Source organism: Rattus norvegicus, chromosome 16 (genome assembly GCF_021556685.1).
Source record: "Rattus norvegicus strain SHRSP/BbbUtx chromosome 16, alternate assembly SHRSP_T2T, whole genome shotgun sequence".
In the NCBI taxonomy this organism is placed as follows: Eukaryota; Metazoa; Chordata; class Mammalia; order Rodentia; family Muridae; genus Rattus; species Rattus norvegicus.
In genome coordinates, this window is record NC_141549.1 from 63,196,721 (window position 1) to 63,213,230 (window position 16,510).

Genomic DNA, 16,510 nt, shown 5'->3' on the forward strand with positions numbered 1-16,510 from the left:
CCCAAGAATGACCCAATTAATACTCGGGCATAAATCAGTGAAGGGGCTCAGGGGCAGTACACTAACTGCTTCACTATTTTACATTGATGGATTCCGGGAGAAAGAGGAACACTGATATCAGTTGTGCATCCACTGATGAATAACCCTACCAGATTACAATGGCTAATTCCAACCCAGCATTCGCACAGGTGTCCCTTTTAAAACTGAATGTATCAAAGAGTAAAACCAAAAGTTATGAATCCTAAACTGTGTCAGAGAGTAAAACCAAAAGTCGTGAATCTTTAAGAAACTGATAGTGAAGAGATGGATGCCAGGATGTAAAAGGATGTGGTAGAGAGTGTAACCAGAATATCTGTGTGTGTGTGTGTGTGTGTGTGTGTGTGTGTGTGTGCACATGCATGTGTGTGTCTATGTGTGTGTGTGCATGTGTCTGTGTTTGCAAAATTGTTACACAATAAATGTTAATAAATGAAAACATTCAACAGAAAAATCTATATGGTCAAGCAATATTATATCTACAAATACTCAAGAAATTAATAATATACACCCACACAAACTTGTCTACAATTATACACATGACACTGTAGAGAACCAATGAATGTTATATGGGCACACCTGAGCAGAGAAACAAAGGTGTGCGCTAGCGATTCTAGAAATTAAAAATGCTAATTCTTTACCAGATATCAAAACTAAGCATCAATGTTTAGATGAAAAACTCACATTCTTCTTGAACTGAATATTAGATACAGCAGAAATTGACTTCATACAGTTCTGGAGACTGAGAAGTCCATAGGCAAGACAAGTAGCTTCAGTTTCTCTTGAGAGTCCATTTCCTACATGATATATTATGCTTCTTTGCTTGGGACTTGGAAAAAACTACTGCACTGGACCTTGTTTGCATGCTTTCATATCATGCATGTTTTGTTCAGGAATTCATTATTGTTGTCCCTGCATTTCCTTCCTTTTAATATCTTCCATCATTGTATCCAATACTATATGGTCAACCATGAAAACAGCATTTTGTGTGTGTGTGTGTGTGTGTGTGTGTGTGTGTGTGTGTGTGTAGCATTTTATGGACTAAACAGGTTATATTTAAGAATATATGTGTATATACATGTACATATATGCGTGTAACAGCAATTAATAAAAAAGAAACCATGGCCAGGAGGGGTACATAGGAGGGTCTTGGGAGAAGAAAGGAAAGGGAGATTGACATGATTGTACTGTGATCTCAAAAATAAAAGAAATAATTTTAAAATTCTCTATAGTTCTAAAATTTATAGTCAACCATATAAATTCTTGCTTAATAATCAATATTATCATTTAAAAAATGGGAAAAAACCTCAATAGCTATAATTTGCTCTGTTTTTGAGAATCAGTAAGTAAATCATCAAGTAGACTAAGTGAGGAATTTTTGTGATTTTTTAAAAGCAAATCAAGACAGATAGTCCTCTGTACGCAGGAATCAGTGTTCTCACAACCCTGAGACATGCTACCACTGCACTGCGGTTTCTATCTTTATTTATCAAGAGTATGATGTCATGTTTCAGGTGGCAGCTCAGAAGGAAAGGTGTTAGATTACCATAATGACTGATACCTTGAAATGAACTTTAAATGCTTTAAATGAACAACTTCTCTCTCTCTCTCTCTCTCTCTCTCTCTCTCTCTCTCTCTCTCTCTCTCTCTCTCCTTCTCTCTCTCTCCCTCCCTCTCTGGCTAAATAAGGTGTGGGGACATTACTAAATGCAATGTAAAATAAAATTTTTTTCCTGTAATCAAAGACTTTTTAAAAGTTACACAAGATCCCCAAATAATAAAAATTATCTCAAATATTGAATCAAACCAATGCACAAGCTGGATGTTATATAAGGCAAGAATTACTCAGAACAAATATTGGCTGGATTAATTATAATAGTCTTAAACTAATTCGCGTGGTAGAAGTTCTGATTTAAGATTTGAATTCAAATAATTCATTGTCATATAAGTGTTATGAATGACAAGGACTTATATTAGATAAGGGCAGTTGACAAGGCATAGCCAGAAAAAGAGTTCAGCTTTGTTTTGTTTTGTTTTGTTTGTAAATTAAAACAAAAATGGTTTATGATCTTCAAGTTGCTTCTAGATAATGAGTGTTCTTCCTGTCGGTTTTGCCACAAAGCAAAAGCCCAAAGCCGGATATTCCTTGAAGGAAACAGCAGTCAAAAATCATTAGCTCTTACTTTTATTACATACATGTTCGACTTTCGCTTTAGAAATAGCATTCGTTTATACTTAAAATTATTGAGTAGTATAGAGTGTTTAGAATCAACTAAAAAATGAAATTCATGCAAGAGCTGCAGAACAGAAAACCTTTTGAGTCCTTGATTCAGTCTTGGTGCAGGTGTATTTGCTGCCCTCTGGCGGCTGCGACTGACAACAACACCATCGCTAAGAGAAAACGGGTGTAAAAACTGCCTCCATCATAACCTTTGAAAACATTTGTCAAGCAGGCTCATGTGACAACCAGAGGAGCTGTTAGAAGTAAGTGATTACATCTGTAAATTTGATTATGAGAAACCGCATAGCTCAACCAGACAAAATGACGACTAAATTTTTATGCACTTAAAATTACTCATCTGGGAAATTTCCAAATAAGAATCAAGAGATTTTTTTTCACGAAACTATGTAACTTTTTCCTATTATTTAAGGCTTCCCTAGCTGAGTTTTGTAAAAGCCCTAGAATTAGATCGGCGCCTTAACTGGCTGTTTCCTTATGCATCTGGCTAAAGCTAGGGTCTGCTTTGGGGATGCCTCTGACAACCTTAATTTATAGCATCATTATCATCTTTGTTATGGTGTACAGTCCAACACGACAGTAACCCGCAATATTCAGGTAATACTTGGACTTAACTGTATTCACCAGCAAACACGGCATTTTACAGTATGCCAAATCCATCACGTCCAGTTATTTTAAGCAAAAAGGAGAAAGTACGGTGTACTCTGGAGTTCAGACTTGTGAACTGATTAAAAAAAAAATCACTGAAAGTGGCTTTGGGCTAATCATAAAGCTAAGTAATAGGGCAAACTTAATTTATCATTGGAAATATTTTCTCACTTAAGACAGATCCCTCATGACATTTCTGATCGGATCTTTCTGATAACTCTGAATACTATGATTATTTCCATAAAGTTGAATTTCATGTTTCAGTGGAGAAACTTTCCTTCCTAACATGTTATTAATCACTTGAGATTTTATAAATATATATTAAATATATTCACCCTCCCCAGACTGGACTGTCAATCCTCTAATCCCTTTCTACATAACTCTAGGATTACATTTCTATTTTCTTTTTCTCCCATCAAGTCTAGTGTATGTTGCTCACCTAGTCTTGCTGTTGGGGCCTGCTCTAGGATGACAACCTCAAAAGGCCACACAGTTTGAAAAATCTCTCCTCTGCCTCTCCCAGCTGCTCTCAAATGCTAATAGCTCCTTGGCTAGCAGTTGGATTCATTTCTACCCATGCTCCTTTACGCGAGATTGTGTCTGGCTGGAACCAATGCAGGTCTGGTGCAGACTGCCACAATCACTGTAGGGGAGATAGTTTAATTGTTGTGCCTTACATAATTAAATGCCGAAAGTTAGGGAATATTACTAAATTACCCATCCTAATGCACTTTTAAGTTCTTCTTGGTGTATGTAAAGTGCATATGATCTTTTGTTAAGGACACTTTTCTGTAGACTACATTGTAGGTGGCAGAGTTCACCATCGATGGCCCAAATCTCTCATATTCTAGACTGGCAACCTCTTCCTTTCCATGTCTCTTCTTGAAACTTAACTGATTGTTACTGTACCGTTTATCGAAATACAGAATCATGAACCTGATAGGATTTGTGTACCTTTATACATTCATAAGCTATAAAAGGATGAACAGGAATGAACACATAGCTGTTTTTAATTTACAAGGTTAATTTCGTGGTGGCACTAAGTAGATGACTGTAGCTCACCCATGCTATCACGCTGGGACAATTTGCTTGTTTGCTCGTTTGTTTTTAAACCCTTACTCTGCTGCACTTAGCCTTATAAAGTTCCAGTCTTTCATTTAGTTTTCTCAACTGAAATTCCTGAGAATGTCAGTTTCATGTTGAAAAAATCTCAGCATCCTTCAAAACGTGTTCACAGATAGCACCTAAACTTGGTTGGTAGCTTGTGTTTCTTATTGTCTTCTTTTCCTACTTTATGATTCATAAAAGCTGTGCACTTAAGAACCTGATCAATGATAAGTTGATTGGCTGTTTCTTCTGTTTCTGTAATTCAATTCGGGCTTTTTAAATTCTGGATTAAAATATTGCAACTGTTAGCTTATGTGTTATGACACACAAACTCATACACACACAAACTATATAAACATATATATACATATATATATACATATATACATATAAACGCACATGTATAAACATATACAGAAAACATATAAACACATATATACAGTGTGTACATGTAGTATGTATGTTTTTTTAATCTGTACAACATTTTAGTAATCCACTCCTTTTCACTTCTGTTCCTTCTGAATCTGGGCTGGTGTTAGAGACTCATTAGTAATCAGTAGATGGCAGCTACAGTGCGGCATCCTATGCTAAATTATACAACAAAGAAAGACACTGTTTTTACTTTGCTTGCCGGAGCATTCAGCCTGGCTCCATGATTCTCAAATGAAAAGACCCATGTAGAACTGCTATTCTGGGAAGATACCCACCCAGTCAACTGGAGGAAGAACATGAGGGCACTCCAGTTGAAAGGCCCTGTTACTAAATTTGTCCTGTTTTACTTCCTGTCTATCCAAACCGCTTTTGGGAATAGGCTGGCTTAGTTATGGAAGGTGTTATCTTTATCTGGTATGCAATGTTGGTAAGTATGCCATTGTCCTGCTCAAGACTTACATCTACATAATTACTAAGAGGTCAATACACTTTCAGCATGGCTTACTGGTAGAATTGAGATCATATAGGTCTCAAAAAATGGTCTCTCATAGAACCCTGCCAGGGGCCTTTAACAGCCTCCACGGGAAAACTCAAGGCAGAGTCCAAAGGAAAGAACAATTTCAAGCTGACACTGCATGCTGTACTTTGTTTAAGGGTAAACTTGTACCTAGAAAAAATTAGCAACTATGGGGACAAATTTTTCTTGTGCTCTTTGGCATGCATTGTTAATTTGGTAGTTTGTATTTCTTTATGTTTGCTAACTCCCCAAATAAAGCATCTGTAGGGGACTTGGAAGCATTTTTTAAAAGTGAACAGAGAGATTAAAAAGAAGCGTTGAAACCTAATACATGGTAGGTAAAACGAGGGACAGAGACACATAGGTTTCATTTTAGTCTCAATAAAAGTGGAATAGGGGAATATGTAATGCCCTTAATTCATCCCTGTGTTGAGGTGTTTCATTTGTCTAAATGAAAAGCAGGTGTGTGTGTGTGTGTGTGTGTGTGTGTGTGTGTGTGTGTGTGTGTGTGAGCAAACACTTGTGGAGGTCAAAGAATAAACTATAAAAGGAATTACAAATTGTTGCTAGACCATATAAACGACACAATCCATGTATTTTTTTCAGTATTCTATTCAAGTTTCATTCTAATTGATGTTAATTACAGAATTTGAAGGAGAGAAACTAATTCCACACAAAATGGAAGACTCTATAATGCATCCATTAAACTGCTAAAAAATAAATAATAGTGCTGTGGCTGCAAGAGAAGTTAGCTTAGGTCCCTAGTGTTGTCGGGTGTGAGCATATCGCCTGCCCAGCTCAGAGCTGGAGAACCAGGAAGCTATTTCATACTCTGGTACAATGGCAGAATAAAAGCAATGGAGAAGGAGGAGGGGGAGGGGGAGGAGAAGTGGGAAGGGAGGGGGAGGAGAAGTGGGAAGAAGGGAGGGGGAGGGGAAGGGGAAGTGGGAAGGGAGGGGGAGGGGGAGGAGAAGTGGGAAGGGAGGGGGAGGAGAAGTGGGAAGAAGGGAGGGGGAGGGGAAGGGGAAGTGGGAAGGGAGGGGGAGGGGGAGGAGAAGTGGGAAGGGAGGGGGAGGAGAAGTGGGAAGGGGGGAGGGGGAGGAGAAGTGGGAAGAAGGGAGGGGGAGGGGCAGGGGGAGGAGGAAGGAAGGAAGGAAAGAAGGAAGGAAGGAAGGAAGAAGGAAGGAAAACCACACCTCAACACAGGGATGAATTAAGTCCTGAATGACTGACTCCCTCATGCCCACCCACTCCACCCTAAACTGGCACAAAAGAAATAGTTAACCACACCCTAAAGACTACTTTTGGGCTAGGATGGGAACAGGGCATGATGGGAACAGGGCACGACGATCTGTCTAGAACACCCCTTTCACATAGGCGTGTACATACCTCCCAGCAGATAGGATTGACACCAGGGTGCAAGGCTTGAGAAGTCACAATTTCCTCTGGGGACTGGATACAGATTTACAAAGGGCACACACGTTCCCACCTTCAACTTGCAGCCTGGTTATCTCGGGAGGGGGCTCCTCCCCAACCACGCCTATAGCTAAAAAATAAAAGACCCTTTCTGGAATGAGGTTTCTGCTGGACCTGAATGGTAAACACCTTAAAGCAGTCATCCTTAGCTTAGAGGTCTAACGTGGTATTTATCAATTTTCAAATCCCCAACACACAACATTAAAAGGTACACTAAATGCTGAAGGTAGCTATGCTGAAAAATAGCTTAAAATTAACACAGTATTCATTTATGCTTGAAATCCCAGTCCTGAGGTTGGGGATTTAGCTCAGTGGTAGAGCGCTTGCCTAGAAACCGCAAGGCCCTGGGTTCGGTCCTCAGCTCCAGAAAAAAAGAAAACAAAAGAAAAAGAAATCCCAGTCCTTAAAGCAAGCTTGTGGCCACCCGCATTGACCTTCTTGCTTTCCAGCAGGGCTGACAGCATTAGTTTGATACCTGGTTTAAGCCAATTAGGCTGGAGTTGTTCACTTTGGTGGAAAAGTGGACATCAGGGTCAACCTGATACATGGCTGCTCTTTCTAAAGCGAGTATTACTGTTCCTGCAGTCCAGGCGAGATTGACAGCAGGATCTAACTTCTGGTTCGCCTTCTGGTAAACAGAGCCACCAAATTCTATCCGGTCGTTCACATTAGTATGAAGCTGGTGTTTCTCCATCTTATAGCCAACTGAGAAGATCTTTTCAGTCACTTAGGACTGGTCTCAAAGTTCATCTAGTAGCCAGTCAGTCAACCCTCAGGGCCAAGCGCCAGGATCGAGGGCCCAGTGATGTCAAAGTCCATATCACAGCCCAGGGTGATATGCTCCCTCTTGTATCCTGTCTTGATTTTAGCATTTTTCCCCAGTGCAGGCAAAACATAAGAACCAAAGGTCGGCTTCAGTCCATGCACAAGCTGGTCTTCCACAGTGATCTCAGTGCCCAGGGTGTTGTCTGTGTTTCACTTCTCCGTAAATGTTAGTCCACCCTCAGTCCATCTGTACTTGGTTTCCCGACTATCATTAATCTTGGTGATCTCCTTGTTGGCAATGCCTGAGCTGGTAAATTCCAATCCATTCTCAGACTTTGTCTTCAAATGAAGTTTTACTAAGCCAAAGCCCTAGGTGAAGACGTCCCTGGAGGACTTGCCAAAATCAGTGTATGTGGGAGGCCCAGCCATTTTCTCAGAGGTGGTGAGGGCAGAAGCAGCAGTTATGGCTGGGGCTGCAGCAGGAGGTTGGGAGCGCAACCAACGGCCATTCTAGGTATTTTATTTCCAAGCTGTAAGCCTAGATTGGGCAGATTTTACGACTACAATAATTTATTGCCCCAGCCATTTATCCCTTGTTACTTGCTACTTCTCCTGGCCAGTGTTCATGGTCCATATCCTCACAAGGCTGCTTCCTCCTTTGATCTCCATTCTTTTTCCACCTTCTCTACCTGTAATCCCCAGGCAGATAACTGAAAATCCTGCCTATTTCTACCTACTGTCCAATCAAAGACTTTTGCCTTTTATTGACCAATTAATTTGGGGAGGAAAATTAGATAGCACCATTTGGTATATGGGAGAGGATCTCCTGGACCCTGAGGATATCTTCACTGAGGACAACCAGATCTTGGGCGCCATTATTCACCATTTGATTATATAGAAGCACCAGATCAACCCATCCACCAAATGTGTTCTGAGGGTAAGCTCAGGTTTTCAGTTTTAGCGTCAAGTGTCCTTACCCCTGAGTCAATTCTCTGGCTCTCTCCACATTTCTTTTTTTTTTTTTTTGGTTCTTTTTTTCGGAGCTGGGGACCGAACCCAGGGCCTTGTGCTTCCTAGGTAAGCGCTCTACCACTGAGCTAAATCCCCAGCCCCTCCACATTTCTTTAAAGAGAAAAAAAATTTTGAATCACATTTAACAATTCACCCAAGGTTTCCAAACACCAAAACTGGAGACAATGGATATTCTGCTACTGTTTTAAGAAAGTCCAAATTCTAAAAATGTAAGAGCAAATTATGTAAAATTGTTCTCCATAAGAAGACTTGTAGATACTGGTCAGCTATAATTAAAAACACATTAATTCTATCTAAATTTTGTTTTATCATCCTACTGTCCACTGTCATGAAAAGCTTGCTGTCTTACTCTCAAGTTAGACTGAACTGTGGAAGGGCCTCAGCTCTCTGTAGGTGATGAGGTAAATCTATTCAAGTTTAAAAGAACATGTAACAAACCTCCTGAAGAATGTCCTTGATGTAGTAGTTTACTTTAAAATGAACCACAGCTTAATCCCTGTTTATAAAAATTCAGCAGTTTTCAGATCCTATACCAGAAGAAATAATGACACTAAGGACTCTAGTGTTTGTCAGTTCTTAAAACTGTAAGATTGTACATAGACCTGAAAATATATGTAAATATACCATATACATGGTGTTTGCTTATCTGCCGCCTGATGTGAAAGAAACTTAGAGATTTAAACTTTAAAAAAGTGTTGGTGAACCACAAGTGAAGAATGAGATATCTTAACCATGACTGTTTTTATTGGATATTTTTTATTGACATTTCAAATGGTATCCCCTTTCCCCCACCAATCACCCACCCTTTCCTGCCTCCCAGCCCTGACATTCCCCTATCTTGAGGGGGGGGGTGTCAAGCCTTAGTGGGACCAAGGGTTTCTCCTCCCTTTGGTGCCCAACAAGGCCATCCTCTGCTACACATGCAACTGGAGCCATGGGTCTATCCATGTGTGCTCTCTGGATGGTGGTTTAGTCCCTGGGAGCTCGGGTTGTTGGTATTGTTCTTATGGGGTTGCAAACCCCTTCAGCTCCTTCAACCCTTTCTCTAAGTCCTCCAAAGGGGAGCCCTGCTCTCAGTTCAATGATTGGTTGCAAGCATTCGCCTCTCTATTTGTCATGCTATGGCAGAGCCTTTCAGGAGACAGCTCTATCAGGCTCCTGTCATCATGCATTTCTTGGCATCAGCAATAGTGTCTCGGTTTGGTGACTGCATGTATATGGGCTGGAATCGCAGGTGGTGCAGTCTCTGAATGACCATTCCTTCGGTCTCTGTTCCAAACTTTGTTTCCCTATATCCTCCTATGGATATTTTTGTTACCCGTTCTAAGAAGGACTAAACACTTTGGTCATCCTGCTTCTTAAGCTTCCTGTGGTCTGTGGATTTTATGTGGGAGAGGAGGAGGAGACTGAAGCGAGGAGGAAGAGCAGCCGAGAGAACATGGAGGTGGATGTTAGGACTCCTCTCTGCACGTTTACAGGTTGTGATGAATGTTCTTAAGGGATGGACGAGTACAGAGATTTGTAGGTCTAGGTGGGCAATTATATCTTATCAATTGATTAAAAGGTTTTGTGTTGTGTGTTCTTTTATGTGGCAATTTAATTGAATTCAAGAGAGTGTGTGGTAGCTGGAGACACTGGCTGCCACAGAATTGGGATGTGTGTGTCTGGCATGGTGGCAGCCTGCCTTGGGAACTTGATGGGTAGGGAGATCGTTGCCAGGCTCCGAAAGCAGCAATCAGCAGTGTGATATGGGATGGAGCTAAGCGCGTGAGACGAGTTGCTGACTGAGATGAAAATATCAAACAGATGTCAGGGGCACTCCAGTGCCAGATCTATTGCGGGTTAAAAGAAAGCTTTTATTTTATTTTTTCCCCAATAACATACCATGTGTTTTGTTTTGTTTTGTTTTGTTTTGTTTTGTTGTTGTTGATTCTTTGAGAGAGAGAGATTGGGTTACCTCACTCAGGATGATATTTTGTAGTTACATCCCTTTGCCTATGAATTTCATGATGTCATTTTTTTAAATAGCTAAGTGGTACTCCATTGTGTAGATGTACCGCATTTTCTGTATTCATTCCTCTGTTGAAGGGCATCTGGGTTCTTTCCAGCTTCTATTGTAAATAAGGCTGCTACGAACATAGTAGAGCACATGCCCTTGTTATAAGTTGGAGCATCTTTGGGGTATATGCCCAGGGGTGGTATAGCTAAGTCCTCAGGAGTGCTATGTCCAATTTTCTGAGGAACATCCAGACTGATTTCCAGAGTAGTGGTACCAGTTTGCAATCCTGCCAACAATGGAAGAGTGTTCCTCTTCCTCCACATCCTTGCCAGCATCCATTGTCACCTGAGCTTCTGAACTTAGCCATTCTGACTGGCATCAGGTAGAATTTCAGGGTTGTTTTGGTTTGCATTTCCCTGATGTCTAAGGATGTTGAACATTTCTTTAGGAATTTCTCAGTCATTCGATAATCCTCAGCTGAGAATTCTTGCTTAGCTGTATACCCCATTTTTAATGGTTATTTGGCTCTCTGGAGTCTAACTTCTTGAGTTCTTTGTGTATTTTGGATATTAGCCCTCTATCAGATGTAGGATAGGTAAAGATCTTTCCCCAATTTGTTGGTTGCCATTTTTTGCTAATGACAATGTCCTTTGCCTTATAGAAGCTTTGCAATTTTATAAAGTCCCATTTGTCATTTCTTGCTCTTAGAGCATAAACCATTGGTTTCCTGTTCAGGAAATTTCCCCCAGTGCCCATATGTTTGAGGCTCTTCCCCACTTTTTCTTCCATTACTTTGAGTGTATCTGGTTTTAATTGAGAGGTCCTTAATCCATTTGGAATTGAGCTTTGTACAGAGCTAAAAGAATGAGTTAACTTGCATTTTTACATGCTGATCACCAGTTGAACCAGCACTGCTTGCTGAAATGCTGTCTTTTTTTCCACTGGATGATTTTAGCTCCTTGTCAAAGATCAAGTGACCATACACGTGTAGGTTCATTTCAGGGACTTCAATTGATCTACCTGCCTGTTTCTGTACCAATACCATACAGTTTTTAGCACTATGGTTCTATAATACAGCTTGAGGTCAGGGATGGTGAATCCTCCAGAAGTTCTTCTATTGTTGAGGATAGCTTTTGATATCCTGGGTTTTTGTTATTCCAAATGAACTTGTAAATTGCCCTTTCTAAGTCTATGAAGAATTGAGTTGGAATTCTGATGGGGATTACATTGAGTCTGTAAATTCCTTTTGGAAAAGTGGTCATTTTTACAATATTAATCTTGCCAATCTGTGAGCATGGAAGATCTTTCCATTTTCTGAGATCTTTAATTTCTTTCTTCAGAAACTTTAAGTTCTTGTCATACAGATATTTCACTTGCTTGGTTAGAGTTACACCAAGGTATTTTGTATTATTTGTGACTATTGTGAAGGGTGTCATTTCCCTAACTTCTTTCTCAGCCTGTTTATCCTTTGAGTAGAGGAAGACTACTGATTTGTTTGAGTTAATTTTATATCCAGCAACCTCGCTGAAGTTGTTTATCAGGCTTAGTAGTTCTCTAGTGGAACTTTAGGGTCATTTAATATACTATCATATCATCTGCAAATAGTGATATTTTGAATTCTTCCTTTCAAATTTGTATCCCTTTGATCTCCTTTTGTTGTCTGATTGCTCTGGCTAGGACTTTGAATATTAGATTGAATAAGTAGGGAGAGAATGAGCAGACTTGTCTAGTCCCTGATTTTAGTGGGATTGCTTCGAGTTTCTCTCCATTTAATTTGATGTTGGCTACTGGTTTGCTGTATATGGCTTTTGCTATGTTTCAGTAGGGCCCCTTAATTCCTTATCTTTCCAAGACTTTTAACATGAAGGGGTTTGAATTTTGTCAAATGCTTTCTCAGCACCTAATGGAATGATCATGTGGGGTTTTTTTCTTTGAGTTTGATTATATAGTGGATTACATTAATGGATTTCTGTATATTGAACCATCCCTGCATTCCTAGGATGAAGCCTATTTGAACATGATGGATGATCGTTTTGATGTGTTTGCAAGAATTTTACTGAGTATTTCTGCATCAATATTCATAAGAGAAACTAGTCTAAAGTTCTCTTTCTTTGTAGGATTTCTGTGTGGTTTAGGTATAAGTATAACTGTGGTTTCATAGAAGCAATTGGGTAGAGTTCCTTCTGTTTCTAATTTGTGGAATAATTTGGACAGTATTGGTATTAGGTCTCCTATGAAGGTCTGATAGAATTGTCCACTAAAGCCATCTGGTCCTGGGCTTTTTTTGGTTGGGAGACTTTTAATAACTACTTCTATTTCTTTAGGAGTTATTGAACTGTTTAGGTGGTTTATCTGATTCTGATTTAACATTGGTACCTGGTATCCGTCTAGAAAATTGTCCATTTCCTTCAGATTAGCCATCTTTGTTGAATAAAGACTTTTATAGTAGGACCTGATATTTGTTTTAATTTCCCCAGTTTCTATTGTTATGTCTCCCTTTTCATTCCTGATTTTGTTAATTTGGATACGCTCTCTGTGCCCTGTTTATTCTGGCTGAGGGTTTATCTATCTTGTTGATTTTCTCAAAGAACCAGCTCCTGGTTGTGTTGATACTTTGTATAGTTTTTTTTTTTTTTTTGTTTCCACTTGGTTGATTTCAGCCCTGAGTTTGATTATTTCCTGCCTTCTACTGCTCTTGGGTTTATTTGCTTCTTTTTGTTATAGAGCTTTTAGGTGTGCTGTCAAGCTGCTATTGTATGCTCTCTCCAGTTTCTTTTTGGATGCACTCAGAGCTATGAGTTTTCCACTTAGCACTGCTTTCCTTGTGTCCCATAAGTTGGGGTATGTTGTGCCTTAATTTTCATTAAATGCTAAGAAGTCTTTAATTTCTTTCTTTATTTCTTCCTTGACCAGGTTATCGTTGAGTAGAGCATTGTTCAGCTTCCAAGTACATGTGGGTGTTCTTCCCTTATTGTTATTGAAGACCAGCTTTAGGTTGTGGTGGTCTGATAGGACGCTTTGGATTATTTCTAGTTTTCTATATCTGTTGAGGCCTGTTTTTTGACCAATTATATGGTCAATTTTGGAGAAAGTACCATGAGGTGCTGAGAAGAATGTATATCCTTTTGCTTTAGGATAGAATGTTCTATAAATATCTGTTAAGTCCATTTGGTTCATGACTTCTCTTAGTCTGTCTATGTCTCTGTTTAATTTCTATTTCCATGACCTGTCCATTGATGAGAGTGGGGTGTTGAAATCTCCTACTATTAAATTCTAAAAAGTTGTGACGTTTATTTCTTTATTTCTTCCTTGACCAAGTTATCCTTGAGTAGAATATTGTTCAACTTCCATGTGTATACCGGCTTTTTGTAGTTTTTACTGTTATTAAAGACCAGCCTTAGTCCATGGTGATCTGATAGGATGCATGAGATTATTTCAATCTCCTTGTATCTGTTAAGGGCTGTTTTGTGACTGATTATATGGTCAGTTTTGGAGAAGGTACCATGAGGTGCTGAGAAGAAGGTATATTCTTTTGTTTTAGGATAAAATGTTCTATAGATATCTGTTAAATCTATTTGTTTTATAACTTCTCTTAGTTTTTCTGTGTCTCTATTTAGTTTTTTTTTCCATGATCTGTCCATTGCTGAGTGTGGGGTGTTGAAGTCTCCCAATATTATTGTGTGAGGTGAATTTTAGTAAGGTTTCTTTTATGAATGTAGGTATCCTTGCATTTGGAGCATAGATATTCAGGATTAAGAGTTCATCTTGGAGGATTTTTCCTTTGGTAAATATGAAGTGTCCTTCCTTATCTTTTTTGATAACTTTTGGTTGAAAGTCGATGTTATTTGATATTAGAATAGCTACTCCACCTTGTTTCTTAAGATCATTTGATTGGAAAATTGTTTTCCAGCCTTTTCCTCTGAGGTAGAGTCTGTCTTTGTCTCTGAGGTGTGTTTCCTGTATGCAGCAAAATGCTGGGTCCTCTTTATGCATGCAGTCTGTTAGTCTAAGTCTTTTTATTGGGGAATTGAGTCCAGTGGTGTTAAGAAGTATTAAGGAATGATTGTTGTCTTCTGTTATTTTTGTTATTAGAAGGAGAATTTTGTTTGTGTGGCTCTCTTCTTTTGGTTTAATTGGAATTAGATTACGTTCTTGCTTTTCCTAAGGTGTAGTTTCCCTCCTTGTGTTGGAGTTTTCCATCTATTATCCTTTATAGGGCTGGGTTTGTGGAAAAATATTGTGTAAATTTGGTTTTGTTTGGAATACTTTGCTTTCTCTCTCCATATTAATTGAGAGTTTTGCTGGATGTAGTAGCCTGGGATAGCATTTCTGTCCTCCTAGGGTCTGTATGACATCTGCCCAGGATCTTCTGGCTTTCATAGTCTCTGGTGAGAAGTCTGGTGTAATTCTGATAGATCTACCTTTATATGTTACTTGACCTTTTTCCCTTACTGCTTTTAATACTCTTTCCTTGTTTTGTGCATTTGGTGTTTTGACTATTATATGATGGGAGGAATTTCTTTTCTGGTCCAATCTATTTGGAGTTCTGTAGGCTTCTTGTATGTTTATGGACATCTCTTTCTTTAGGTTAGAGAAGTTTTCTTCTATAATTTTGTTGAAGATATTTACTGGCCCTTTACATTGGGAACCTTTGCTCTCTTCTATACCTATTATCCTTAGGTTTGATCTTCTCATTGTGTCCTGGATTTCCTGGATGTTTTGGGCTAGGAGCTTTTTGCATTTTACATTTTCTTTGATGGTTGTGTCAATGGTTTCTATGGAATCTTCTGCCCCTGAGATTCTCTCTTCTATCTCTTGTATTCTGTTGGTGATGCTTAAGTCTATGACTCCTGTTCTCTTCCCTACATTTTCTATCTCCAGGGTTGTCTACCTTTGTGGTTTCTTTATTGTTTCTCTTTCCATATTTAGATCCTGGATGTCTTTGTTCAATTCCTTCACCTGTGAGGTTGTATTTTCCAGTATTCTTTAAGGGTTGTAGTGTTTCCTCTTTAAGGGTTTCTACTTGTTTACCTGTGTTGTCCTGTATTTATTTAAGGAAGTTATTTATGTCCTTCTTAAAGTCCTCTATCATCATCATGAAAAGTGATTTTAAATCCAAATCTTGCTTTTCCAGTGTGTTTGGATATCCAGTATTTGCTTGGTGGGAAAACTGGGCTCTGATGATGCCAAGAAATCTCAGTTTCTGTTGCTTAGGTTCCTTTTCTTGCCTCTTGCCATCTGGTTGTCTCTGACACCTTCCTGTAAACCTGTATGTCAGCACTCCTGTAAGCCTGTAGGATTTGGGTACAGGAAACTCTGTCACAGCGGCAGCTCTGACTGCAGGCGGAAATCAGAAGGATCCTGTCCCAGACTGCTCCTCGGTTCCTTTGTCCAGAGGAATCCAGTTGGGTTCCTCTTGGGCCAGGTGAACAGAAGTGGTGGTCTCCCCTGTGTTCTCAGGATTGTCTGCACTTCTGAGAGTCCAGCTCTTTTTCCCACAGGATTTGGGTACAGTGAGCTGTGGGACCGGGTCAGCTCCATGCACAGGTGGAAACTGGAAGGATCCTGTCCCAGACTGCTCCTGGGTTCCTGTGTCCTGAGGGCTCCAAGCAGGTCCCTCTGATCAGAAGTGGTTGTCCTACCTCTGCTCTCAGATGTGTTAGCACTCCTGACAACCGGCTTTCAGCTCCGGGCCCAGGCAGAGACTGGAAGACCATGACTCTTTAACTAGGAATATAAAAAGAAAATTTATTTTCATAAAGTATTAGTATCCGCAGGTTTCAAAATGGACATTACAATGTTATTATCTATGTTTTAAAACCTAATGTATTTAAATATATTCCAGAAATATCATCTCAATTTATGATTTTAACATGGTACTAATTGTTCTTTTTTATTATATATTTTAAGATCATTAGAAGAAAGGTTTTAATGCTTCCTAGACACATTATTGCTTATTTCCTTGTATAATTAGGACTAAGAATAATTCTGCCACGTGATGAACAGTATCTCAGAAGTTTCTATTGAAAATAGAAATAATTCTATGAAAGTAGCCAGAGTGATCCTTTTATTTATAACTAAGAGGAACTTGATCTACCAGCCACCCTTGTGGACTAACTTCACAGGGCTTTCGCACATCCAGAAGCTGCAGTGTCAGAATGAACTAGAAGGCTGTCAAGAGACATAGACAGCATAGCATCCACCTCAATATTCTACTTAAGTGCTGTAAAATACATCCAGGTCTACCCTTCCCATGTTT

General features: G+C 39.4%; 1 protein-coding gene, 1 long non-coding RNA gene and 1 pseudogene across 2 annotated transcripts in view; 2 read left to right on the top strand and 1 right to left on the bottom strand.

The window, feature by feature from the left end:
* Positions 1-16,510, top strand: part of Erich1 (glutamate-rich 1) — a gene marked incomplete at its 5' end in the record, with an annotated part of 52,793,804 nt that overhangs the window by 32,326,161 nt on the left and 20,451,133 nt on the right.
* The window catches only part of LOC134482390 (uncharacterized), a 124,282-nt gene that overhangs the window by 54,939 nt on the left and 52,833 nt on the right, over positions 1-16,510 (top strand). The gene's annotated exons all lie outside the window — the stretch shown is intronic.
* Positions 3,646-7,673, bottom strand: Vdac1-ps4 (voltage-dependent anion channel 1, pseudogene 4; annotated as a pseudogene).